The sequence below is a fragment of the Castanea sativa genome, chromosome 1 (genome assembly GCF_040712315.1).
Source record: "Castanea sativa cultivar Marrone di Chiusa Pesio chromosome 1, ASM4071231v1".
NCBI lineage: Eukaryota > Viridiplantae > Streptophyta > Magnoliopsida > Fagales > Fagaceae > Castanea > Castanea sativa.
In genome coordinates this window covers 4,898,720-4,907,299 of record NC_134013.1, presented here as the reverse complement: position 1 = coordinate 4,907,299, position 8,580 = coordinate 4,898,720, and the positions used below count along the sequence as shown (strand labels likewise).

Sequence of the window (8,580 nt, the reverse complement as noted above, 5' to 3'; positions counted from 1 at the left end):
TGGGGCGGGGGCGAAGATCCCATCCTCCGGCCCCGCCCCATTGCCATCCCTAGCGGCTATAGGAAACAGCTATAGTCGTGTTTTATAAATGTGGCTATAGGTCTTATCTTTAGACAATCCATACTGAATAAAATTATTCCAAAATTTTAATACAGAAAACAATATAAATGAAATAATGAACTTACTCTCTCTCAAATGACATGTGCCTAAATAATCCTACAACACCAAAATTTGCTGCAACAGAACCTCATTCAACAATATGACCTAATAAAATTAGAAAGTGCATATTACAAATTAATAAAATGCCAATTAAAATTATTGTAAGCTTGTTCTAATTGAAATTTAGAAAAAAATTAAAAACCAACCAAGCCAGTTAACTCAGCAGTCATAGAATATTGTGGTGCATTGTTATCAAGCTTTCCTAATCTGTTAACCTACATGAAAGAACAAACAGTGGTATCATCAATACAAAAATAATTATCAATATATTTTTTATATAATGAGAAATGAACTTCTTACAAAGACTTCCAAAAAGAAAGAGACAAAGGAAAGAAGAAAAAACAATAATAAAATAAAATGTCAATATTCCCCAATTGAACAAAGCGGCTGGTTTTTTTTTTTTTTAATTATGGCAAATAGGTTAGACACACACTCAATTGGTTTTGAACCCACAAGCTCACCCTCAATTATGGTGCCACAACCTTGGCCTTTTGTTTTGTTATGTACCAAAGTTCAATTGAAATCCCCAAATGGGGGCAACCCACGTACAGAGGAAGTATACTCAATGGCACCACCCATGAAAAGGAAAAAATGATGACTGCATATAAAATTCTTAAGTTAAGAATGTCAATTAAATCTAAAAGAGAGATTGAGAAACCATGTAAAGGTCTTCCACCCTGAATTGCCTGTTATTACTCTGCAACCATATAGACCACATCAAACAATAAGAAATTGCTCCCCAAACAACTAGGCTCTTTCCCATTCAAACTTTATAAGCCACGAAACCAACAAGTCAACCATAGACTCGGGCATAACCTAATGCAATTACGAAAGAAAAGACAAAGGAGCAAAGATTTCGTGCAATGATCAATGAAAGTAGCAAATGATCCATGAATTATCCATCCCTTCTAAACATATAAATAGCAAATAAGAATATAGCGAACAGTGTTCTGTTTTTACAAGTTATCAGCGGTTAAGTAGCAATCTAGGGATGTGTTCCAAACAAAGAAAGGGACCTTAGAAGTGGTTCGAAGTACATATGAAAGAACAATCTGTCCAACTATCCAACTTAACAAAAAATCACTAGATTGATTGGCAACCATCCTAGCTAACCTATTAGCACATTTATTAGCTTCACGAAAACAGTGGCAAATCACGAATGTGAACTTAGGAAAGTTGGGAAACTAAAAATTCGCAGTCATCTACAATTGATGAAACAACAATTTTAGAATAATTAGGATTAGCTATCAAATCCATAATAGCTTTAGCATTCAATTCTATCTCTATAACTGTTAAATGAAGATTTTGACACATGAGAAATCCATTACGCAACCCTCATAATTCAACTGAGAAACTAATAGTTATACTAATATTTCATGATCACAAATAATGCCGCGGCCCCCAGCCAACCACCCCAGATTGTTGGTATAGCATAATACAATCCCCACTTAATTCCTTTTTTTTTTTTCTTTTTTTTCTTTTTTTTGAGAATCAACTCCTTTCAATTTAAGAGCTATGTTCATATTTATTAATAAGGCCAAATAACACATGGACTAAGAGGTACGCACAAGTGGTTAGGCCCATTAAAGATTTTGGAGTTAGTTTTTTTTTTTTTTTTTTTTTTTTTTCCCCTGAATGATTTTGGAGTTAGTTTGTCACTTTCCTAGCTAGGGGACCCTTTTTGAAGTGTTCTATTTTTACTAGTTATCAGCGGTTAAGTAGCAATCTACGGCTATGTTCCAAACAAAGAAAGGGACCTTAGAAGTGGTTCGAAGTACATATGAAAGAACAATCTGTCCAACCATCCAACTTAACATAGGAACTTCTAAACTTATGTAGTAATAGATCTTAATCATAAATCATGTCCACAAATTCAACAATAATATATTTAAGCAAAAAGATAATAACAACACAGCAGTAAAAACCAAATGAAGAGATCACATTTAATACACAATTTCAATATAAAAAATTTGTTTATAGTCCATTAGCTACTCACTAGCCCTATTTTTATGTACAGCATTTTAAACCAGGACTTTTTTGGGGCACACCTTACTTTAACCAACTTATTTGTTAAGAAAGATAAACGGGTAAATTTAAAAGCATACACTAAAGATTAAAGAATTTTATTTCTTGCCAAGCATTCTCAGCCTAAACAAAATTCTGCTAAATCTAATTTAAAAAACGATATAGCATGAAGGTTAATAACAATATTACAAAACAAGCATAATTCCTTTTGATAGGCCAAAAACGTATTGACCCCTTGTGATAAATTAACCAATTAATTAACCAAGTGAATTAATTAGGTTCAATTACATGCAACAAGCGTGGCAGCACAAACAAATCACCAAAAACTAAATATGTAGTGGAAATTAAATGACACGGTGATTTGTTTACGAATGAGGAAAACCTACACAGCAAAACCCCACCAGGTGATTTTAAGGTCACCACTCTTAGGAATCCACTATGATTAAAACAAGCAGTTACAAATAAAAGAATTCCAGTACCTTATACCAACCTACAATTGAACCCTTACCCCAATACCCAATTGGACTTGTTCTGGAGTGACAATCTCTCATTTTCAATGCACGGCTCCGAGTACGTGACTAACCAAAGGATGCGTGGATCTTAGTCCGCAACTTAATCACCAACTTGAGAAAGATGTTGGCTACAAAATTCTTATTTTCTTCAACACATGAAGATCACGAAGTTGCTTAATCACAAAACCCTACGGTGTACAAACACAGCAATTTCTTCAAGAACTAGGGCAAACTAGGTTTCCGGTTACACTTGAGGAATAATGTTCTTGTGCAATCGTGCTCTTGGCTATGCAACTGATACGGCCCTTAAAATAATCCTTATATATGTTTAGGGTTGTGAGAAAAGAAAGCCTAAACACATAATCACGGATTGGATGAAAATCAGTCCAGAAAAACTGAGTTTCATAAACCTCAACAGATACCATAGCTGTTAAGCAATTGTCGAGCCTCGGGCTTAAACAGCTCTTTTAAATCTCGATAGATGCTAGCTGTCGAGCTTTAATGAACAACACTTATTCACTTATTTATTGGACAGACTTGCATGGCTTTAACACTTGAACTTGAAACCTTATTTCTTGAAGTATTAAATACATCCTAAATCTACCAAAATAAAAGTAAAATGCGTTTTGTCAAAGAATTAACCAATACATAAAATATTGACATATATTCCTAACATCCAATCACATATGTCCTAACACCTTTAAACCACACACTAAGATTACAAATTAAGGGGGAACATTCAAAGGAAGCACGTAGATAAAAAGCTTGCTTTTCGTATTACCCTCAAATATGACTTGGTTTCATTTTTCCACCTTAGGTAATTAGTAATTACATTCTCTTTTGACCTCGAATTACCAAGAATTTATATCTTAACAAGTTGGCACCTCCTAGAACTTCCAAAATGAGATTCAAGATCTCCCTCCCCAAATATCAAGTTAAAAAAAATGCACATTTTGTTCACCGTTTCTATTCTAATAATTATTCAAGAATGGCAATTCTAATATTAGCACGTACTCCTAAATGTACTTCTCTCTCTTTGTGTTTCAGTCACTCCATAAATACTCTCACTCCTCACGCACACCAAGAACAAATTACAGAAATGGCAACATCATATGATGAACAAAAGCTAGCAAAGCTAAATGCCAAAAATTTCATGTTTCTATGTCTCCTTTTGATCTTTCTACTGCTTTTCTCAAAGCCTACAGTTTCTTTCTCAATTGTAAAGACTCTGCCTGGATTTTCTGGTTCTCTTCCCTTTAAACTTGAAATTGGGTGAGTCTCCCGACCAGTTGTCCTAATGCATTCCTTTTAATCATTTTATGATATGTTGAAAAAAAGTTTATGAATATCAAATAAAGATTTACAATAAGACTATAATCCACACAAGCCACTGTGTAACCCAATGACTAAATTTTTTGTAAGCAGATACATTGGCATAGATGAGAATGAAGATGTGCAATTATTCTATTACTTTATTGAATTTGAAGGGAACCCAAGGAGAATCCCCTTCTGGTCTGGATCATTGGTGGCCCTGGTTGCTCTACTCTCTGTGGACTTATTTTTGAGATAGGTTAATTTCTCTTTATATATATTTTGCGTGATAATTAATTTATTTTAGAGTTAAATGAAATTTTGATGAGAAGTATTATTTTTTGTGTTTTTTTTAGAAGTACAATTTAAAATTTTATAGAAAGGACGCTGAATGAAGATTACTGGATAAATTAATGGCAATCTTTATTGCTAAAAATAAAATATATTGTAATGGAATAACTAAAATTATTTATAGTTTTGATATACTGAATGAAGATCACTACATAAATTAATGGTAATCTTTATTAAAATTGTGAAACAAATAGAATTTTTGTGTGACTAGCAACCTACAATTATGCTCATCTGATGTGCCATTGGGCATATATAATGTACATAGGCCCTTAGTTCCTTGACACTGCCATGTGTTCATTCTAAACTAAGCCTTTTTTAGAGTGTGAACATGCTTTTACATACTTTTGGCTTTTTGTAGGCCCTATACAGTTTAACATAATTGAGTAAAATGGCAGCTTACCAACTTTGGCATTAAATCCATATTCATGGACCAAGGTAAATGCAATATATTGACCATGATTGTCATTGCTAGTTCGTTTATCATTTTCTAAGACAAGTTTATTAATATACGTAGGTTTCTAGTGTAATATTTGTAGATTCTCCTGTTGGCACTGGGTTTTCATATTCAAGGACAATGCAAGGGTCCCATACCGGAGATACAAAATCTACTGATTTGATTTATGAATTTTTGAGAAATGTGCAGCATCATTTCAATCACCTTCAATCACCTTCCAATTTATTCAAATATTCACTAATTTTGTTTCACTATTAAGAAACTTTGTAAAAAAGGGAATAAGGATTGATACATTGATATAACATTACCTACTTATCAATCCATTATGCCCATAATTTGGCAATATGGTTCAAGAACATCTTCCACACCTCCTACATTTTGTCTCACCTCTTCCCTAACTCTTCTCTGCAAAACTCATACTCTCAAATGCACCTTCCTTTTACTCTTCTGGAAGGAGATTTTCACAATACCCATCTCAATAGTTATACTAATATTTCATGTCTCACCTTTTTCTCTCACATCGCGTATTTCAACCTCAAAGCGCGAGTTCGTGATTCAACCCGTGACAGCCGATTCGGATCAATCGGCAGATTCGATTTCCTTCTACTTGTCAAGCAGGAAATCAAAGGAAAGTGGTGACTAAGAGAGATTTAGAGTGAGAGTGACAAATGGAGGGTGAGAGCTTGAGATCGGAGGGTGAGAGTAATAGATGGAGGGTGAGAGCTTGAGCTTGAGATCGAGTTTGCAATGGGAGCTAGAGTGACGCGTTTGGTGAACAAAAGGGCAGAATAGAATTTTGTAGTAATATTTATACCAACCCTAAAGCCGCATTTTTAAACCGCGGCTATAGGTAAAGCTAAAGCCACGTTTTAAAAACGCGGCTATAGGAAAGGTAAAGCCGCTTTTTTTTAAATGTGACTATAGACTAAATTTATAGCCTCGTTTAAAAACGCGGCTATAGGTAAGCTAAAGCCGCATTTTTCAAACATGGCCATAGGTCAGATTAAAAAAAAATGGATTTCATTGGTCCTATAGCCACATGTTTAAAACGTGGCAATAGGTAGTAACCAAAAAATGCGGCTATAAACACCTATAAAAGCGGCTGCAGACGGATCCTATAGCTGCATTTTAAACACGCAGCTATTGGTGTGTACTTTAAGTTGCATTTACTTAAAACGAGGCTATAGCCTGCCTATAGCCACAACTAAAGAAAACGCGGCTATAACCTGCATATTTTGTAGTGATTGCATTTTTTGATACTATTCACGAATCTCACTATACTATTTCAGCTACTTTTTAGTTTTATCTATAGTACTTTTTAGTTTTATCTATAGTACTTTTAGCAAAAAGTATTCAGTTCCAGCTTCAGCTTCAGCAAAATAAACAAACCCTTAGCTATAACTAAATACTTTTTGCTGAAAGTAATATAGATAAAGGTAAATGTTAGTTGAAATAGTACAGTAGAACCCATAAATAGTATCAAAAGTGTAATGGAACTCATGAATAGTAGCAAAATAAGCTAAATAGTAAAATAAGTTGGCAAAAAATAAGCTAGCCAAACAGATACTAAATAACCTGTTTCCAAACAAACTCTAAATTATTAATTAAAGGCTCTCCATAATGTTCCCTCCCAAACTAGTAATGTTATTAAGACCCCTTTTATGTTTGAAATGGAGACAAGGTGCATGTTTTTGAAGCCCACACAAATGTGCGTAAACCCACAAAACTCACACGAATTAGATTATCTTGAAAAAAAAAAAAAACCCAACAATGTAATATTGCCAATGGTGTGTGAGGTTCTAGTGGTCGTGGACTTGTAGGATTCTCATGGATGAGATTGATATATGCATGGTTTCCATGAATGGTTTATAAGAGCTTATGGATGAGGCATGTTGAAAGAAAAACTCACACATAAGGGAGAACTATTAGGACTCGTTTGTGCCCAAAAATTAAGAGAGAGATATTAGAGCCTACAAAGAGGTGATGATTTGCATTTAAGGGGAGATCATTAGGTATATGCATGTAAATAAAAGTACCATGCACATAAAGGATAAAGGAAAAATAAAGAACTTAAAAAACTAATATAATATAATTAGGTCAAATTTCATAGTCATAAACACTGGGGTTTAGTGTCATTCTTAAAATAACAGGGTTTAGTGCTATCTTTATATGTTATTTTAAGACCTCAACAGTAGATATTTGAAGTATTTGTTTAAGTATTTATTAATTCCCTCAATTTGCATTAAGAATGTTAAAGTTGTTCAGTATTTTTTTGTGAAGGATTCTCTCTTAATTTGTTTAACATGTGAACTCAAATATTATCGCATGCTTTACATGCCTAGCTTTCTTTTATTTTTCTCTATAGTCTTGGGATCCAGTGGACCTAGTTCTGATGAACTTTCCAATTTCCTTTTTAGATGGGTTTAGTGAATTTCCTATATAATATGCTTCTTTTTTTCTTTTTTAATGAATGATATATTCCATAAATAGTTCTTAAGATTATATTATGTTGGGTTCTAAGATTTTAGGTTTAAATGTATTAGAACTTCATTTTGTAATGTTGGCAAACTATGATCAAAACGTTTAATCTTGTTTTAGACTTGCTCAAAGTATGTTTAAGTGTAAAGTTGGAATCGAGTGTACTACAGGATTTACTATGTAAATCTGTCTGGCTTGATCGATCGAAAATTAGACTCGATCGATCGAAGCTCGTGTAGATTGTTGTTCTACAGAAATTTCCAACTCAGCCAAAGCCCAGTTTGACGTGTAGGATTTTATGTTGTCTTAAGTATAAAAGGGAAAATCCTAGCCACGTTTTGTGGTTGCTCTTTATGCTGTGTGTGTGAATCTTTTGTGAGATCTAGAGGTATTTGCCTTCACATACACTTAGGGTTATCAAGATCTAGATTGATGTCAAGAGCTTGGTGATCAATTCAGTTGTAGATTCAAGAGCTTGAAGATATATAAATAAGAGTGCTTGTGCTTGCTGGGAATCCAAGAAAGTAGTTCAAGGACTCGGAGCTATCACATTGTCGTGGTAGTAAGTTTCCTACTCGAGGTAGCAATAGGATGTTAGTGGTCTAAGTCGCTATTATATAAACTTCAATTCTTTCATAGTAGATTCAGTTTACCTTAAGGATAGCTAGGTTAAATCCTCCTCAGGTTTTTTACCTGTTTGGTTTTCCTGGGTTATCGTATTGTTGTGTTCTTTATTTTTCGCACTTTACAATTATATGATTTATATATGTTAACCTAGATCTGCATAATTTACCTAAGTTAATCACTTGGCTAAATAACTAGGTTAATCTGGTTGTGTTTAAGGGGTCTAAAAACATACAAGTGGTATCAGAGTGGGTTAGCTCCAGTGTTTAGATCCTTTAATCTAAGAGTTGATCCTTGACCCATGTTGTTACGGAACACGACCACTCTCTTGTGATCCCACCTCACTTTGATGGGAATAATTATACTTAGTAGAAAGTAAGGATGAAAATATTCCTGAAATCTACTGATGAGAGAGTCTGGAACTCCGTTGAATATGGATGGGAGAAGCCCACTACTCCTGTAAGTGAGTGGCAAACTTCTTAGAAAGAAGCAGCCGCTTTTAATAGCAAAGCTATGAATGCTATTTTTAATGTTGTTTCTATGGAAGAATTCAAGAGAATCTCTAATATCGAAGTTGCTCACACTGCATGGAATATTCTCCAAACT

General features: G+C 34.0%; 1 pseudogene; it reads left to right on the top strand.

The window, feature by feature from the left end:
• Positions 1-3,855: 3,855 nt before the first annotated feature.
• Positions 3,856-5,130, top strand: LOC142634784 (serine carboxypeptidase-like 7; annotated as a pseudogene).
• Positions 5,131-8,580: the final 3,450 nt, after the last annotated feature.